This window comes from Piliocolobus tephrosceles, chromosome 13 (assembly GCF_002776525.5).
Source record: "Piliocolobus tephrosceles isolate RC106 chromosome 13, ASM277652v3, whole genome shotgun sequence".
NCBI classification, from domain to species: Eukaryota; Metazoa; Chordata; class Mammalia; order Primates; family Cercopithecidae; genus Piliocolobus; species Piliocolobus tephrosceles.
This window is the reverse complement of record NC_045446.1, coordinates 27,613,116-27,630,867: the sequence shown is the minus strand read 5'-3', so window position 1 is coordinate 27,630,867 and position 17,752 is coordinate 27,613,116.

The following is a 17,752-nucleotide window of genomic DNA, read 5'->3' as shown; positions in this document are numbered from 1 at the left end:
CAAGACAAAATCTCTGAATTGCCAGAAAAAGAATTCAGAAGGTTGGTTATTAATCCAATTAAGGAGACACCAGAAAAGGTGGAGTCCAACTTAAATAAATTAAATAAAAATTGATATAGGATATAAATGGAAAAATCTCCAGTGAAATAGGTAGCATAAATAAAGAACAATCACAACTTCTGGAAATCAAGGACACACTTAAAGAAATGCAAATTGCACTGGAAAGTCTCAGCAATAGAATCGAACAAGTAGAAGAAAGAACTTCAGAGTTCTAAGATAAGACTTTCAAATTAACCCAAATCTGGCAAAGATGAAGAAAAAAGAATTTAAAAAAAGAACAAAGCCTCAAGAAGTTTGGGATTATGTTAAATGACCAAACCTAAGAATAACTGGTTTTCCCCAGGAAGAAGAGAAATCTAAAAGTTTGGAAAACATATTTGAGGGAATAATCAAGGAAAATCTCCTCGGCCTTGTTAGAGATCTAGACACTCAGATACAAGAAGCTCAAAGAACACCTGGGAAATTCATCGCAAAAAAATCATTGCCCAGGCACATAGTTATCAGGTTATCGAAAGTCAAGATGAAGGAGAGAATCTTAAGAGATGTGAGGCAAAAGCATCAGATAACCTATAAAGGAAAACCTATCAGATTAACAGAGCATATTTCTCAGCAGAAACCCTACAAGCTAGAAAGGATTGGGATCCTATCTTTAGCCTCCTTAAACAACACAATTATCAGCCAAGAATCTTGTATCCAGTGAAACTAAGCTTCATAAATGAAGGAAAGATAAAGTCTTTTTCAGACAAATGCCAAGAGAATTTGCCAGTACCAAGCCAACACTATAAGAACTGCTAAAAGGAGCTCTAAATCTTGAAACAAATCCTTGAAATACACCAAAATAGAATCTCCTTAAAGCATAACTCTCTGAAGAACTCTAAAACAATAACAATAAAAAAACAAGGTATTCAGGCAACAAATAGCATGATGTATAGGATAGTACCTTACATCTCAATACTAACATTGAATGTAAATGGCATTAAGTGTTCCACTTAAAAGATACAGAATGGCAGAATGGATAAGAATTCACCAACCTAGTATCTGTTATCTTTGAGGGACTCACCTGACACACAAAGACGCATATAAACTTAAAGTAAAGGGGTGGAAAAGATATTCCATGCAAATGGACACCAAAAGCGAGCAGGAGTAGCATTCTTATATCAGACAAAACAAACTTTAAAGCAATGGCAATTAAAAAAGACAAAGAGGGACACTATGTAATGATAGAAGGACTGGTCCAACAGGAAAATATCACAATCCTAAATATATATGCACCTAACACTGGAGCTCCCAAATTTACAAAACAATTACTACTGGATCTAAGAAATGAGATAGCTAGCAACACAATAATAGTGGGGGACTATACTCCACTGACAGCACTAGACAGGTCATCAAGACAGGAAGTCAATAAAGAAACAATGGACTTCGGCCAGGTGTGGTGGCTTATGCCTGTAATCCTAGCACTTTCGGAGGCTGAGGCAGGTGGATCACTTGAGGTCAGGAGTTTGAGACCACACTGGTCAACACAGTGAAACCCCATCTCTACTAAAAATACAAAAATTAGCTGGGAGTGGTGGTGGGTGCCTGTAATCCCAGCTACTTTGGAGGCTGAAGTAGGAGAATCTCTTGACCCTTGGAGGTGGAGGTTACAGTGAGCGACAATCATACTCCAGCCTGGGTAACAGAGTGAGGCTCCATCTAGGAAAAAAAAAAAAAAAAAAACACCACAAAAAAGAAACAATGAGCTTAAACTATACCCTTGAATAGATGAAATTAACAGATATTTACATAACATTCTATCCAGCAATTGCAGAATATTCATTCTATTCATTAGCACATGGAACATTCTCCAAGATAGACCATGTGATAGGGCACAAAACAAACCTCAGTAAATTTAAGAAAATTGAAATTATATCAAATACTCCCTCAGACCACAGTGGAATAAAATTGGAAATCAAAACGAACCCTCAAAACCGGGTGCAGTGACTCATGCCTGTAATCCCAGCACTTCGGGAGGCTGAGGCAGGTAGATCACCTGTCAGGAGTTCAAGACCAACCTGACCGGCTGGGTGTGATGGCTCACGCCTGTAACCCCAGCACTTTGGGAGGCCAAGGCAGGTGGATTGCCTGAGCTCAGGAGTTTGATACCAGCATGGGCAACTTGGCGAAACCCTGTTTCTACAAAAAAATAAAAAAAAAACTTAGCTGGGCATGACGGCAGGTACCTGTAATCCCAGCTACTCTGGAGGCTGAGGTGGGAGAATCACTTGAATCTGTAAGGCAGAAGTTGCAGTGAGTCGAGATCATGCCATTGTACTCCAGCATGGGTGACAGAGCGAGACTCCATCTAAAAAAAAAAAAAAAGGGAACCCTCAAAATCATGCAAATCCATGGAAATTAATTAACCTGCTCCTGAATGATCATTGGGTCAACAATGAAATCAAGATGGAAATTAAAAATTTCTTTGTACTAAACAGTAACAGTGACACAACCTATCCAAACCTCTGGGATACAGCAAAGGCAGTGCTAAGAAGAAAGTTCATAGCATTAAATGCCTACATCAAAAAGTCTGAAGAAGCCCAAACAGACAATTTAAGGTCATACCTCATGGAATTGGAGGAATAAGAACAATTCAAACCCAAACCCAGTGGAAGAAAATAAATAACAAATATCAGAGCAGAAATATTAATAAATGAATTTGAAACAAACACAAATACAAAAGATAAATGAAACAGAAAGCTTGTTCTTTGAAAAGATATATAAAATTGATAGACCATCAACAAGACTAACCAAGAAAAGGGAGATGATCCAAAGAAGCTCAATTAGAAATGAAACAGGAGATATTAACAACCAATGCCACAGAAATACAAAAGCTCATTCAAGGCTATTATGAATACCTTCATGCACACAAACTGGAAAACCTAGAGGAGATGGATACATTTCTGGAAATAAACAACCCTCCTAAATTAAACCAGGAAGAAATAGAAACTCTGAACAGACCAGTAACAAGCAGTGTGATTGAAATAGTAATTAAAAAGTTACCAACCAAAAAAACGTCCAGGACCAGATGGATTCACAGATGAATTCTATCAGACATTCGAAGAAGAATTGGTGCAAATCATATTGACACTATTCTTAAAGATAAAGAGGGAATCCTCCCTAAATCATTCTATGAAGCCAGAGTAACCCTAATACCAAAACCAGGAAAGGACATAACAAACAAAGAAAACTACAGACCAATATCCCTGATGAACGTAGAAGCAAAAATCCTAAACAAAATGCGAGCTAACAGAATCCAACAGTATATTAAAAAGATAATCTACCACGACCAAGTGGGTTTCATACTAGGGATGCAGGGATGGTTTAACATCAACAAGTCAACAAATGTGATACACTACATAAACAGAATTAAAAAAAACACATGATTATCTCAATAGATGCAGATAAAGCATTTGACAAAATCCAGCATTCCTTTATAATTAAAACCCTCAGCAAAATCGACATAGAAGGGACATGCCTTACGGTAATAAGAGCCATCTATGACAAACCCACAGGCAACATTACACTGAATGCGGAAAAGTTGAAAGCATTCCCCCTGTGAACTGGAACAAGAAAGACAAGGATGCCCACTTTCACCACTTCTATTCTACGAGGTACTGGAAGTCCTAGCCAGAGCGATCAGACAAGAGAAAGAAAGAAAGGGCATCTGAACCAGTAAGGAGGAAGTCAAACTGTTGCTGTTTGCTGATAACATGATTGTGTACCTAGAAAACTCTAAAGACTCCTCCAAAAAGTTCCCAGAACTAGTAAATGAATTCAACAAAGTTTCGGGATACAAAAGTAATGTATACAAATCAGTAGCTCTGCTATACACCAACAGCGACCAAGCTGAGAATCAAATCAAGAACTCAACCCCTTTTACAATAGCTGCCAAAAAATAAAGTACTTAACAAAGCTATGGAGCTGATATCACAAAGCTGGCATAGCTGCAACAGGGATCCTCTTACGATTTTTAATATAGATCCTACTGCTTTTATATTCAAAATTGTTTAGAGCCTTCCATTGTAATTAGAACACAATTTACACGCCTTAGCAAGGCTGACAAAGCCTTGCCTGATCTGGTCCCTGTTTTTCTCACTAATCTCATTTTTGCCTCTCCTCGTTACTCTACATGCTCCAGTCATATTAGTTGATTCTCAGCTCCTTGATAGTGGTGAATTGTCTCTGCTTTTGTTTGGGAAAGACTTTCTTTCTCCTTCATTATTGAAGAATAATTTTTCTGGGCACAGTATTGTCATATGACAGTTTTTTTTTTCTTTGAGCACTTTGAAAATGTTGTTTTACTCTCTCCAAGCCTGTGTGGTTTCTGTTGAGCAACCTATTGTCAGATGAATTAGAGCTCCATTATATGCTATTTACTTCCTTTCTTTTGCTGCTTTTAGGATCCTTTCTTTGACCATTGAGAGTCTGATTCTTATATGCTTTGGGAAAGTCTTATTTGGGTTCAATCTGTTTCATGTTTTCAGACCTTTTTGTACTTGGATATTTATATCTGTTTCAAGTTTTGGAAAATTTTCTATTATTCTTTGAATAAGCTTTCTACCCATTGCTCTTGCTCAGCTTTCTTTTGAACACCAATAATTCTTAGATTTGGTCTTTTGAGATAATTTTCTATTTTTATGGGAGGTCTTCATTCCTTTTCATTATTTCTTCTTTTGTCTCCTCTGTGTATTTTCAAATAGCCAGTCTTCAAGCTCACTGATTTTTTTTCCTTTGCTGTGTCCATTCTGCTGCTAAGAACTTCCAATGACTTTTTCAGTTCAGAAAATGTATTTCTCAGTTCCAAGATTTCCATTTGATTTTTTAAAAATTTCAATCTCTTTGTTAAATTTCCCTGCTACATTTCTGAATTGCTTTTCTGTGTTATCTGAGAAATCACTGAGTTTTCTCAAGACTGCTATTATGAATTATTGGTCAGAGAGCTCACGAATTGCCATCTTGTTAGGGTCAAGTCACTGAATTTTTGTTTTGTCCTTTTAGGGGAGGTCATAGTTCCCAGTTTGCTGTTGTTTCTTGTGGATGTATGACAATGTCTTTGCATTAAAGGATTGTTTATTCTAGTTTTCTCTGGTTTGTTTTGTTTCTTTGGATATATTTGCTTAGTAAACGCTGTTAGATCACTGCCTCCTTTTTGGTTCTAAGCCTTGTGCCTTAAGCCCAGGTTTGCTTTGGCTCTAGTTAATGATTGGAGCACTGCCTGTCCTGGATGGGGTTAAATTTCTTTTTTTTTTTTTTGAGACAGAGTCTTGCTCTGTCGCCCTGGCTGGAGTGCAGTGGCTGGATCTCAGCTCACTGCAAGCTCCGCCTCCCGGGTTTACGCCATTCTCCTGCCTCAGCCTCCGGAGTAGCTGGGACTACAAGCGCCCGCCACCTCGCCCGGCTAGTTTTTTGTATTTTTAGTAGAGACGGGGTTTCACCGTGTTAGCCAGGATGGTCTCGATCTCCTGACCTCGTGATCCGCCCGTCTCGGCCTCCCAAAGTGCTGGGATTACAGGCTTGAGCCACCGCGCCCGGCCAGATGGGGTTAAATTTCAAAGGCATTATCCCAGCAGCCTGGGAAGGCGGGCGGGGGTTCATACCCAATGGACCTGTGAAATGTACCTCCTGCAGGGTGCTGATGCTTAACAACCACCTGACTTGGCATCTCCTTTGGCCAAGTTACAGAACAGACTTTCCAGGGCTCAGGATGCTAGTCCCACCTCCTCCCTTTATCTCTGCCTGTACTTAGGGATATTTCTTCTTTCAGGCAATCACAATGCTTCCTATGGGTTAAGGCAAGGACAGGTCTCCTTCCAGGCAACCTAAGATAGTGGGAAAGCTGGATGACCACATTAATCTCACTTTGTCCAGTGTAGGAACTGTGAATTGGGTAAAATTAGCTGCATATTTGTTGCCAGGAAGAATGCGGGTTAGGGGAAGGGCATCCCCATAGCCTAGATGGTAGGTAAATTCTCCTACCCTCTGCTCAGAGGTTTTTCACTTCTCCATGACCTCAAGATCTATCTCATCCTCATATTTGAGTTCTGGGTTGTTGCTAGTGAAAACTTTGATACTGTGTATTTGTTTTTGGTTTTCTGTGGGGGAGGATGATAATGAAGCCAGCTCACCTCTACACCACCATTTTGAAACCTACTCTCAGCTCCTTGAACACTCCAAGAACTTTGCCAACTCTGGATCTTTGAATAGTCCCACTCCACTGCCTGTAATAATCCTCCACTTGGTCCTTGTATATCAAAAGCCCTCTCATCCTTTGGGTCTCAGACTAAATGCTATCTCTTCATGGAGGCCTTTCAATCCAACATAAAATATCCAAGATAGCTGTTTTACTCAGATGTTTGCACCTCGCTGGAATGGCTGGAATAGCTGGAATAGCTAAAGCTTGCTTGACCTCTCTTTCCCCATATCCTTTTCTAAGTTAGCAGCTTGGGGTTCCTCACAACATGGCACTCTAGGATGTATCTATTCACATGGGAGCTAGCTTCCCCTAGAACAAGTGTTCTAAGAGAGGATATTGCTACTTCTTTAAAGTCTGGGTGAAGCATCACTTCTGTCATATTTTACTGGTAAGCACAGTGTCAGAACCAGCCTAGATTCAAGGGGAGGGGATATAGACATTTTCCCTCAATGGAGAGGATTGTCAAAGAATCTGTGGACAAGTCATGCTATCACAGGGCCCTTCCTACAGCCTCCACTGCCACATAGTACTTGCCTTCCCATGACATTTAAACTGAATTGTAACTGCTTCATCTTAGTGAACACTGTGACCTCCAGAGGCCATCACAGCACCATTGATAAATGTGTGTTCAATGAGTAAATGAATGAATGAAAATTAAAAAGGTTTGCTTTATATTTTAGATATTCTTAAGGGTTCTGACAAACAGGAAACCCTGAAGCCATGAAGCTTCATGAGGAATCAACTCTTTCTTTTTCACTGTTACTTTCTCTGTATTGGCACAGTACCTGGCAGGTATATTACATCCTCAATAGCTGTTTGTTGAATGAATAAGTGAAAGAATGCATGTCTATCAAAGCTAGTTCCACTGCCCTTTCAATGGCACCAATGTTGATTGCTTGTATGTAAACCTCAAGCTGTTTTTGCTGTACCATCTGCCGAGCCAGGTCCATTTCTATACTTCCTATTCTTCTTATATCTCTAGCCCAGAGAACTCTGGGAAGCCACATCCCCCAGGACTTGACATTATACTTCACACATGCATTCTCAGATACTTGAAGCAGGGGTAGAAGTGGAACACTGTTTTGAAATTCATAGAGCTCAGAAAAAAATGCCTTCAGACCTAAGAGGTCTATCAGTTGTAAGGTACAGACTTCTGGAGCTTATTTAGCCTTTTCTTGTAGGGGCACATTGGAAAATAGGAAATTGGAGGACTTGGAGAAGGATGTGGTAAATGTGATAAGTATATGAAGCTCTTTTCTCTGTACTCAAAGAGGATGCAAATGAGGACTACATGAACATTGTTAGGGGTCCTGAGGGGCTCAGAATTATAGTCAATTCCTGTAATGGTATTTTGCTTTTCAGCTCTATATGATGGTTTCTTCTTGGGGCTTTTCACTCTAGTGAGTTTACTTTTGAGTTCTTTGGATTCAGAGTTTGCTTACAAGGGATCAGGACAATTGCTTGTAAAGGGAGGGATTCCTCTGAATCTTGATATTTGGTTTAAACTTCTCTTTTGAGCTTTAGACCCTTATATCAGACTGTGTACCACAGATCGCACCTGGATATCCCACAGCTGTTTCAAACTGCACTTGCCCAAAATAGAATTCATTCTGTGTTCCCACAATTGAGTTCTTATTCCTGTAGTTCCTATTGAGATCAAAGGCAGCAGCACCTTCCACACAGTCATCTGAGCAGAAGCACAGATATCATCCTTCAAGCTTCCCTAAATGTTGGTGGTAGTAGACAATGTTTATTGATAGCATCCTATGTGCCAGGTCTTGTGCTAAGTACTTTATGTACATCAACCCCCTTAGTCATCACTATAGCTTGTGACTAAAATTATGTTATTGTCTGCATTTTAAAGCTGAAGAAACTGAGGTGACTGCAAAAGTATCCCAACAGGTCCTTTTGCCTGAAGCTCTTCTCGGATTTATCTACTGCACAGCAAGCTGACTTCTCTTTTAAATAAGCAGACCTGCATGTACCACTCCCTTCCTTACAAGCTTCACTGGCTCCCCGTTGTCCTCAGAATGTAGCCCAAACTCTTAGCCAGGAGTAAAGCGTCCTTTATGACTTGGTCACTGAGCACCCATCCAACCTCATTTCCAGTGGCTCTTACCTTGGCCCTGCCATCCCCTCACTCCCATGTTGTAGCTATGTTGGACACTTGCAACCACTTGAAATATGCATATTTTCCAGCCTCACTTAATTCTTCAACCTAAAAATATTTTGGGGGAGCCCACCATATGCTAGGCACTGTCTTAGGCACTAGTGCTATAGCTGTGAACAAAACAGATCAAGGCCTGCCCTCATGGCACTTGCATTCTAGTGGGAAAGTCAGACAATGCACAGGTAAATAGCTATATAGATAATGTACTGTCAGAGTCCTGAGTGCTGTGCAGGGAGATAAAGCAGAGAAAGGGGGCAGAAAGTGACAGCAGGGTTCTATTTTATTTGAGATGGCCTGAGAGGGTACTTTGCAATGGCCCTGAGATGAGAACTTGCCTGGAATGTTTGAAGAACATCAAGGAGGCAAGTGTGGCTGGGAGAACGTGGAACCAAGGGAGGTCTCTAATATACTAAGGAACCCATCATGTAAGGCGTTGAGGCCATGGCCAAGACTTTGGATTTTATTGCAGACAGGAGATGAAATTATTGCAAGTTTGAGATCAGGGAGTGATAGAATCTGATTGGCATTTCATGAGGATCATGATGATAGCTGTGTGACAAGAGTGGAAGGAGGGAGACCACGTAGGAGGCACCTGTGCAGCTCTTGTTCGCATTTCAGGAATGTTCATTCCCCACGCCCCTCCTCACCTTTGCCTGGTGACTGCTACTCAGCTTTCTACAGCCATCTCAGGGGTATCTCCATTCAAAAATCTTCCTCAGTTGTCTTCCTGTCTATGATGCAGAATTTTATGTATTTTTAATAGTATGTAATCTCACCATTTTGTAGTTATGTATATACCTGACTTTCATAATTGACTGTGAAGTCAATGAATCCTTCAGGGTGGGATCTATTTCTGTTTCTTGCTTTTCTTTGTGTTTCTAGCTCCCTGGCATGGCACCTGATAGTGTTGATAGGACTCAATGAGGATTTGAGAAATTCATTAGTGAATGAACAAAGAAACAGCTCATCTGACTGATACTAAACATTCAAATGCTTATTTGATTGAACAAAGGAGGGTTCAAATAATTCCATTCAGTCAAAATGGTCTAGGTATTTATAGGCCAACTTTAAAATATAACTTGCATATATAAAGGCGTCAAATTTCAGAAACTGTTGTGGAAACTAGATTTGTGGAGTCGTGGAGAAGTCCTTTTGAATACAGTACTATCTGTTGAAAAGAGCTCCAGGCTGTCAGCTTATTGACTAACCTGTTTTATTGTTGTCATTTTTTTTGTTGATACATATGATTGTACATATTTCTGGGGTACATGTGATATTTTGATATGTGCATACAATGTGTAGTGATCAATAGAATATTATTCAGCCATAAAAAGAAAGAAATCCTGTCATTTACAGCAATGTGAATGGAACCAGAGGATATTATGTTAAGTGAAATAAGGCAAACTTTGGTCATGATTTCCATCACTCACAGCAGCCCTGGAGTACCAGCACACTTAAACAATGCAACCAGAACCAGTCAAACAGAACCAGAACCATTTTGTTTTATGTTGTTAAGGAGTTTTGCAAAACTCCCTTTAGACTCCCATGGGTGCAGTGTGACTTACGGTTCAGATTATCCATTTGTTGAATGGACTTCAACTGGTTTTCTGCAAGCCCCTGCCTTGCTTAAAATAAATCTGATATAAGCAAATCTTTTTTTTTTTTTTGGAAAAAAAAAACCAACAAATGTCTGAAAGGTGATTTATTTGATGAATGAGTTAAGAGATTATAGGATTCCTTTAACAAGCCTCTTGAATGCATTTAAAATGATGTAATTTCTTAAAGAAAAACATTTACCTTAAAGAAAAACATGGACCTTCTAAGGGCCCAGAAGTTAGTAATTAGATTTGAGCAATTCTAACTTGGACAGTTTCCATCAGCTATATTCTGTGGGTGTCTGTAGTAGACAGTGCTCTACTGGTACTGAGGGTAGTCTCAAAGGAGTAGAAGAGACCAGATTCTGGCTCTCAATCTAGACCTGCTGTGTCCAAAATGTAGCCCCTAGTCATATGTGGCTACTGAGCCCCTGAAATGTGGCTAAGGCTACCGAGGAACTAAATTTTTAACTTAATTATAATTAATTTTAATTTAAAACTGATATTTGATTCCATTATTAGAAAACTTTCAAGTATGTTTAGAACAACTTTAGGTCTGTGGATCTTTTTTAGTTATAAAATTTTGTAAACTTTAAATATAGATAAACTATTTCTGATGTTTCTGATAAAAATTTAGTGTACCAATTAAGATGTACTGTAAATATAAAATGCATACTGATTTTGAAGACTTTAGCACAAACGAATGTAAAATATCTCAACAATGCTTTTTATACTGATTACATGTTGAATTAACATTTTGGATATGTTGGGTGAAAACATTTTAACAAAATTAATTTCACTTGTTTATTTTCACATTATAAATGTGATTATTAAAATTTTAAAATTACATACATGCTTATTACATTTTTACTAAAAAGTGCTGGGAGTCTGTGCTAGGTGTGCCTATTACCTCTGTACTACCCATATCCTGTTCTAGGTGAAACCACACAGCACAATGCACTCAGAACCCTGGCTTGGTGATCCCATCTAATTAGACCAGCATTGGGCAACCAGGATTGAGAACCAGTGTTATGATATTTGCTTACTCACTTGGCCCCTGATGCAGGCTTTTTCTCTATGGATATAAATTAGATATCAGAAGAGCTCTACCATCCCCCCCCACCCCCAAGAACTTCTTAAGTAGAGCCAACCAAATGTTCTCACCTAAGGTTTTGGACACAAGTCTTGCTGGTAAGAAGCTGTTGGACATGGGACTCCAAGGCGATGAATTAGAGATAGCTTCCCGGGAACCTGGAGCCTTGCTTGGGGAGTAAGAGCCTTAGAGGATGCCAGTGTGCAGTGTGGAGAGGAGGCCCACATGCAGAGTCCTGAAGCTTAGGGAGAAACACAATGGAGACTTGGCTGTGCCTCCCACTTGGGGTTTTGTGAGATTCTCTTCTGTCTTTCCCATAAATCCCACTTTGTTTAGCCTAGCTTGAGTGGATTTCTGTTTCTTAAAGCTAATGATTTTCACACATACAAACATGATTAGGGAAACAAGTCAACTATTTGGAACAGTAAAAAAGCATCAAAATTTACAAACACTGAAATTAGAGGAATGATTATGTATGTGCTGGCAAAGATAATGTGGTATGAGGAATCGTCTACAACAGTGGTCCTCGAAGTGTGGTCTGGGGGACCCTGAGACCTTTTCAGTGGGATCTCCATAAAGTCAAAATTGTTTTCTGATTATACCAGGCCTTTATTTGCGTTTCTTACTCTCATTCTGTCATGAGTGAATAGGGGAATTCTCCAGAAACAACATGATGAGTGATAGAGCAAAAGCTTAGATGCAAAAGTGGCTATGAGAACCCAGCTGTCCTCTATTAAACCATACATTAAAGAGATTTATAAAAATCAAATACAATGCCATTCTTCTCACTAATTTTTTTGATTCTTGAAAATATAGTTAATTTTCATAAAACTATGTTAACATGTAAAGGGTTTATTAAATATGTTAAAGTTTCTCCATTTTAATCACTAATGTGGTAAACATTGATGGATAGAACCCATAAAAACAACAGCTCTTTGGGTTCTCTATAATTTTTAAGAGTGTAAATGGTCCTGAGTAGAAAATAGCAAGATAAATCAGTGAAGAGTTTATGGAGGGAGAACTGGTTTAGAGTTGCCCTGAGGTCTTATTTTCTGTTTATAATGCCTGTGTCTAAATAGGGGCCAAGCAAGAGTGTGATTACAGTGGTTCTCAACCCTGACATCAAAATCATCATGGGGGACTAGAAAAATACAGATCTTCAGGCTTCTGCCCCCAGATATTCATATCTTAAGGTCTGAGAGGACATCTAGGAATCGGTATTCTTAAAAAGTGCCTCAGCGGTTTCTTTGCACAACATGCAAAGAGGAACAAAGGAAAGACATCATTTAATTTCAGAGAGATGGGCTGTGTATGATGAAAAGCAAATGAGGGTGCTTGTTCCCACCTGGCTGCTGGCCTTTTTCTGGCAGCTCTATGGGTAAACTGGGAGGCATGAGGCTGGCTGTTGAGGTCAGAGGGGACTGTATGTACCAGGTGGCCCGGCCTCACCTGGCTGCCCCTCTGATGGCCTCCCTGAGCTGAGGCTGTGGATTCATTTGCAGGTGCTCAAGGGCACACCCTGAAACCCATGAACCCACCAGAGTTGAGAATGGGAAAAGATGAAATACTGCAAACACAAGTTAGTCCCTGTGCCTTGTTTCTAAGCTTTAGCTCTTTGAAAAATGTTCTCGGGACTGGAAGTGGATTCTGAGGCAGAGGCTTGCTATAGTTCAGGAGGCAGGCTGGGATTTGTCATTTGTACAGTAAGGTAGCAGAAAGTTTTCTTGCGAGAGATTGAGAGAGAGAGAGGTTCTTGTTTCCTTAAAAGAAAGGAGATCTCCCACCCCTTCCCTACCTCAATATCTTGCAGATACGTACTGATTTCTTCTGAGGGCTTAAAAGGTGTTGTGTTTACCTCCCCTCTGCTCTCACCTCCATTCATAGGCAGTCACAGGGAGGGTTAGTGTGGAATTTTCTTCTCACTGTGCAGTGATACATTGAGATGGATTTTGGGCTTATTTTGGCTCCCTAGAATGTTTTCCTTTCATTTTGTTTCTTCTGGAAGCAAATCCTGCTTTTCTGGGCACAGGGGTACTATATGATTCAGGACTGTCCATTCGTAACATCCTATCCTTGGGAACAGGGGCACCACGTGGTAAAACTCTAGTAACTCCAAATGCTTTCAATGACATGCACGACAATGTGAATGGCGCCCCCTGGTGTGGCGTGACAGTACAGCCCTGCCTTGGAAATGGAGTGGTGGGAGTATCGTCGCAGGAAATGGAGCAGAACAACTAGACTCTATTTTTAGAATTAACTTAGGAAGGTTGGGAGACAAAAATCTCTTTCCACTAGGGTTGCTAAACAGGGATGCAGGGATTACAGGCGTGCGCCACCGCGCCTGGCTAATTTTTTGTATTTTTAGTAGAGATGCGGTTTAACCATGTTGGCCAGGCTGGTCTCAAACTCCTGACCTCAGGTGATCCACCCACCTCGGCCTCCCAAAGTGCTGGGAGTACAGGCGTGAGCTACCGCGCCTGGCCTAATAGACAAGTGGATATTTGTATGTAACTTGGTGGGATGCGGACATTCACGGAATAAAAAAACCTCAACAACTCAACAGCACATTCATACATGCCAACTATCCCACAGATAAGACACTTCTCATTTTATCTTTTTGAGCAGACTGTTCATTTAGATTTTGTTGGCTGCAGAGAAGAGGTGTAAGATAAGCATGATGTTCATCATAAACAGAGTAAAGTGAAATGTTACCACTCTTTGAAAGTATGATGTCAATTAATAATAACAATATAAGAAAATCTGTATAATATTTTAAGTCTTTGTTTTCAGAAAAAGATTTCCGTTTCTAAATTTATCTCACATTTTACATGCATGATCATGTATAAATATGTATTATTTGGCAAAAGTGTCATTACCTGATTAAACAGGTTCTGTAACTTTCTGGCCCCATTTAATTTATCTCATGGCTTTTATTTTCTTTTTTTAAATGATTGATGTGTTAAGAATCAGTTCATGCATTTTGTTGTCATTTTAATTTCTTTTCCTTGAATTATCTGTCATGCTTTGTCCACCACTCTTAGATTAACTTATAAAGTATGTTAACAATCTTCCCTTTTTCTATTTCGTAAATATTTTCTTCTAAAATTTCACTTACCTTTATATAAACTTCATTTTGCCATCAAGAATGCCATTCTTATTTTCCACTGATTTTTCTAATTGCAACATGGTATAGCTCATTATAAAGCAATCGAATGATGTAGTGGCACATTCTCCAGTTCTGATGGTCTAGACCAGTGATACAATAGAACATGTAAGTGTCTTATATCTGTGCTGTTCTTTTTTTTTTTTTTTTTTCTTTCTTTTGAGATGGAGTCCCACTCTGTCACCCAGGCTGGAGTGCAGTGGCTTGATCTTGGCTCACCGCTACCTCCGCCTCCTGGGTTCAAATGATTCTCCTGCCTCAGCCTCCTGAGTAGCTGGGATTACAGGCACATGGAACCATGCCCGGCTAATTTTTTGTATTTTTAGTAGAGACGGGGTTTCTCCATTGTGGTCAGGCTGGTCTTGAACTCCTGCCCTCATGATCTGCCCACCTTGGCCTCCCAAAGTGCTGGGATTACAGATGTGAGCCACCATGCCCGGCCTCTGTTCTGTTCAATAATTAACCACAGGTCACTATTAAGCTAGTGCAACTGAGAAAGTAAATGTTTAATTTTATTTGATTTAGATTAGATTTGAGTAGCTTCTCGGGGTTAGTGGCCACAGCATTTTTCTGTTGCTCTATTTTGCCCTCAGCTTACCACTGGAAACCAGTTTCATATTAAGCTTGAGAGAGAGGAGATAAGACAGAGGAAAAAGGTCAAATGGCTGGTCTGCTTGTCTGGACCTGGAATGAGAGTCAGGAAACTCTGAATCTCGGGACCACACTCCTTACTGACTATGGGATTTAGTAAATCATCATACCCTTCATCTTGGAAACAGAACTGATATCCTAATGCAGAGTCTGGGGTATGCATTTGGTGTTAGAAGAGTGGAGCTTGAGATATGGTTTCACTGCCAAGTGACAGCATGGGGTCACAAATTTCCCTTCCATGGCTCCACTGTCCAGTGACTTTTACTTGTTGCTCTTTTACTTTTCTATGGTTTAATATTCTACTTCCCAGTTCAGACAATGAGAGAGAGTGTTAAATGGCTTTTGCTTGGTCTGGTCCTTTCCCTTTGATGCTGTAATGCAAACAACTTTATGGGCTGTCTGCTGGGTGCTGGGGAATGCTCTGGGCTGCCATCTGGAGGGCAACCGTTGAGGTACACCTGGTCCCTCTGACTTGGGTGAGGGGGTGGAAGGTGACATACTGCCACCTAGTGTCCGAGTGTCCATAATGCTTAGGGACTTTACAAGTCTTGATTAGTAACATACATCCTGTAGTCTCAGAATAACTATGTGAGCTAGGCAGTGGTTACTGTGATATGAATTTCGTGAAACTTATTTTACAGATGAGCGAATGTGTCCAAAAAGCCACATAGTCAGTGGAGGAGCTGAGCCTGGAACCTGGCCCCACTGACTTCATCATATCATGGTTTAGGTTGTGGCTGCCTGCTGTGCAAATGCACCAAATGCATACCCAGCTACCTATCTCATTGTTGACGTGCCTCAAGTTCTGTGTGTGTGTGCGGAGGAGGGGGATAATGGGGAACAGTGGATGACTGAAGGCTGAATCTGCAGTTATAAAATGAAAGAAAATAATGAATATAATAAACGAAATTGGGATTGTGGTATACAAACATGTCATTAATCGAGCAGCAAATGATCAGCCTAGATCAGTAGAATTCCTGGATGCTTCAGTGAGATAGGTATTCAAGACCACGTCAGTGCGTATAGTCTAAACAATAATGCCAGTGGCTTCCAAACGTCTACAGTGGTGGTTGCTGCTTTGGGTCTTATTTCCCGTTAGCACTGGACTGTGAAACAAACAATGGCTTACATCTGTGAAGGGATCAATGCATCTATTCAGAAATCACAGGAGCTCAATGCAGGAATAAAAAGTGATCTTTCTTCCCAAGTGTCAACTTTAATTGATTGACAGTGGCTTTTTGGAGAACTGGACTGCACTGAGAAGGACTTGAAGGGGTTTGGAGGCTTAGTAGGGAAATACGCCGTTAACTGGTTAGTAATGTTTGCCAGAAGGAGTAGATTATGGAGTTTATTAGGGCAGGGACTGGCTTATGCCTGTTGTATTTCCTGATCTGTTCCAGTACCTAGAATGGTGCCCTGCACATGGCACATAAATAGTTGTGAAAGGAATGAGCATTTGAGGAGAGGAAATGATGTCATGAAAGCTAAGCGTTTGCCATCCCTGGTAGAGATCAGGGAAGAATGAGAAATCCTAGGAAGCCCTGCAGAATAGTCTTTTTAGGTGTTGGGTCTACTTCTTATCTCTAGCAAGTTGCTCCTAGATCCCCACCTTGTCCTTCCAAGCCAAGGGAGGAGCAGCAGCTGGAGGTGATACTGCAAAGTGCTTTAATGTACTCCTCACATAAATCTGGTGCTTTGAATATTGACTCTGCAATTGTTTTGCTACTCCTTGCTTGCAAGCTTCCTGGTTGCTTGTTCTCTTTGCATTTTGGATTCCTCCAATCTCTCTGGCTCCTTAATATGATGCTCCCTTTACTCGTACCTGATTACCCTGTTCCAGCCCACAGTGAGGCCTGAACACACTAGTAGAAATAATAATAGCCGTTCATTCAATAAATGTTTACTATGATCCAGGCATTATACGTGATATATGTCATTTAATCCTCACAAGTACCTAATGGGATAGTGACTTATTATTTGCAGATGAAGAAGCTGAAGCACTTAGATGCTAACTTGCTTAAGGCCACACAGTGAGTAAATGGCAGAATTCAGGACTTTCTGACTTCAGAGCGCATATGCTTGACCATTATGAGATACTTTTTATGAGCTCACACTGAACTGCTTGGTCTTGATCCACAGCTAGACTCTGATCTCTGAGAAAGTTATGAATGACCCTCTAAAGATGCTACAGTCCCCCTTGTCCTGGTAAGTAATACATCTACTCAGCTGACAAATCTCCTTTTGTCTACATGCAGAAGCCACTCTAGACAGCTCACAAACTCTAAGCCCCTAGACTGTGCCTGTGCTAGAAACACATCTGCTCAAACAACAGGCATCCCTGGCTCCCCAGCCCTCCTAAACAGAAATTCAGTACTTATAGCCTCTTCTAATCATACAGTGTGTCCAAGGACATCCTAAGTCATTATTATTGTGCTTTCCAGCAAATCTAATTCAATTCTTGTCTAATTGTTGCCTGCCAGTGTTCTCCTTCAGGAAGCCCATCAAGGGATTTCTGTACAGTCACCTTTGGAAGCGAATTTCAGTTCTTACCAACTTTGGTAGCAAATTCCTCCTTATATCTAATTTAGGTTACTCTGGGCTTTTAGGGCCAGTTTTTCCTCATGTTACTTTGCTACAAAAAGGAATGCTACTGATCTTTACCTCCTTTTCATCCTTTATGGAGATAAAGATCTCAGCTTGTTTTCCTTTACCAAATTTGTAAAATAAGAAATCTTTTTTTCTTTATTTTTGCTTAATCTTTTCTTTTAGAGTTGTGTATTGATTTTCT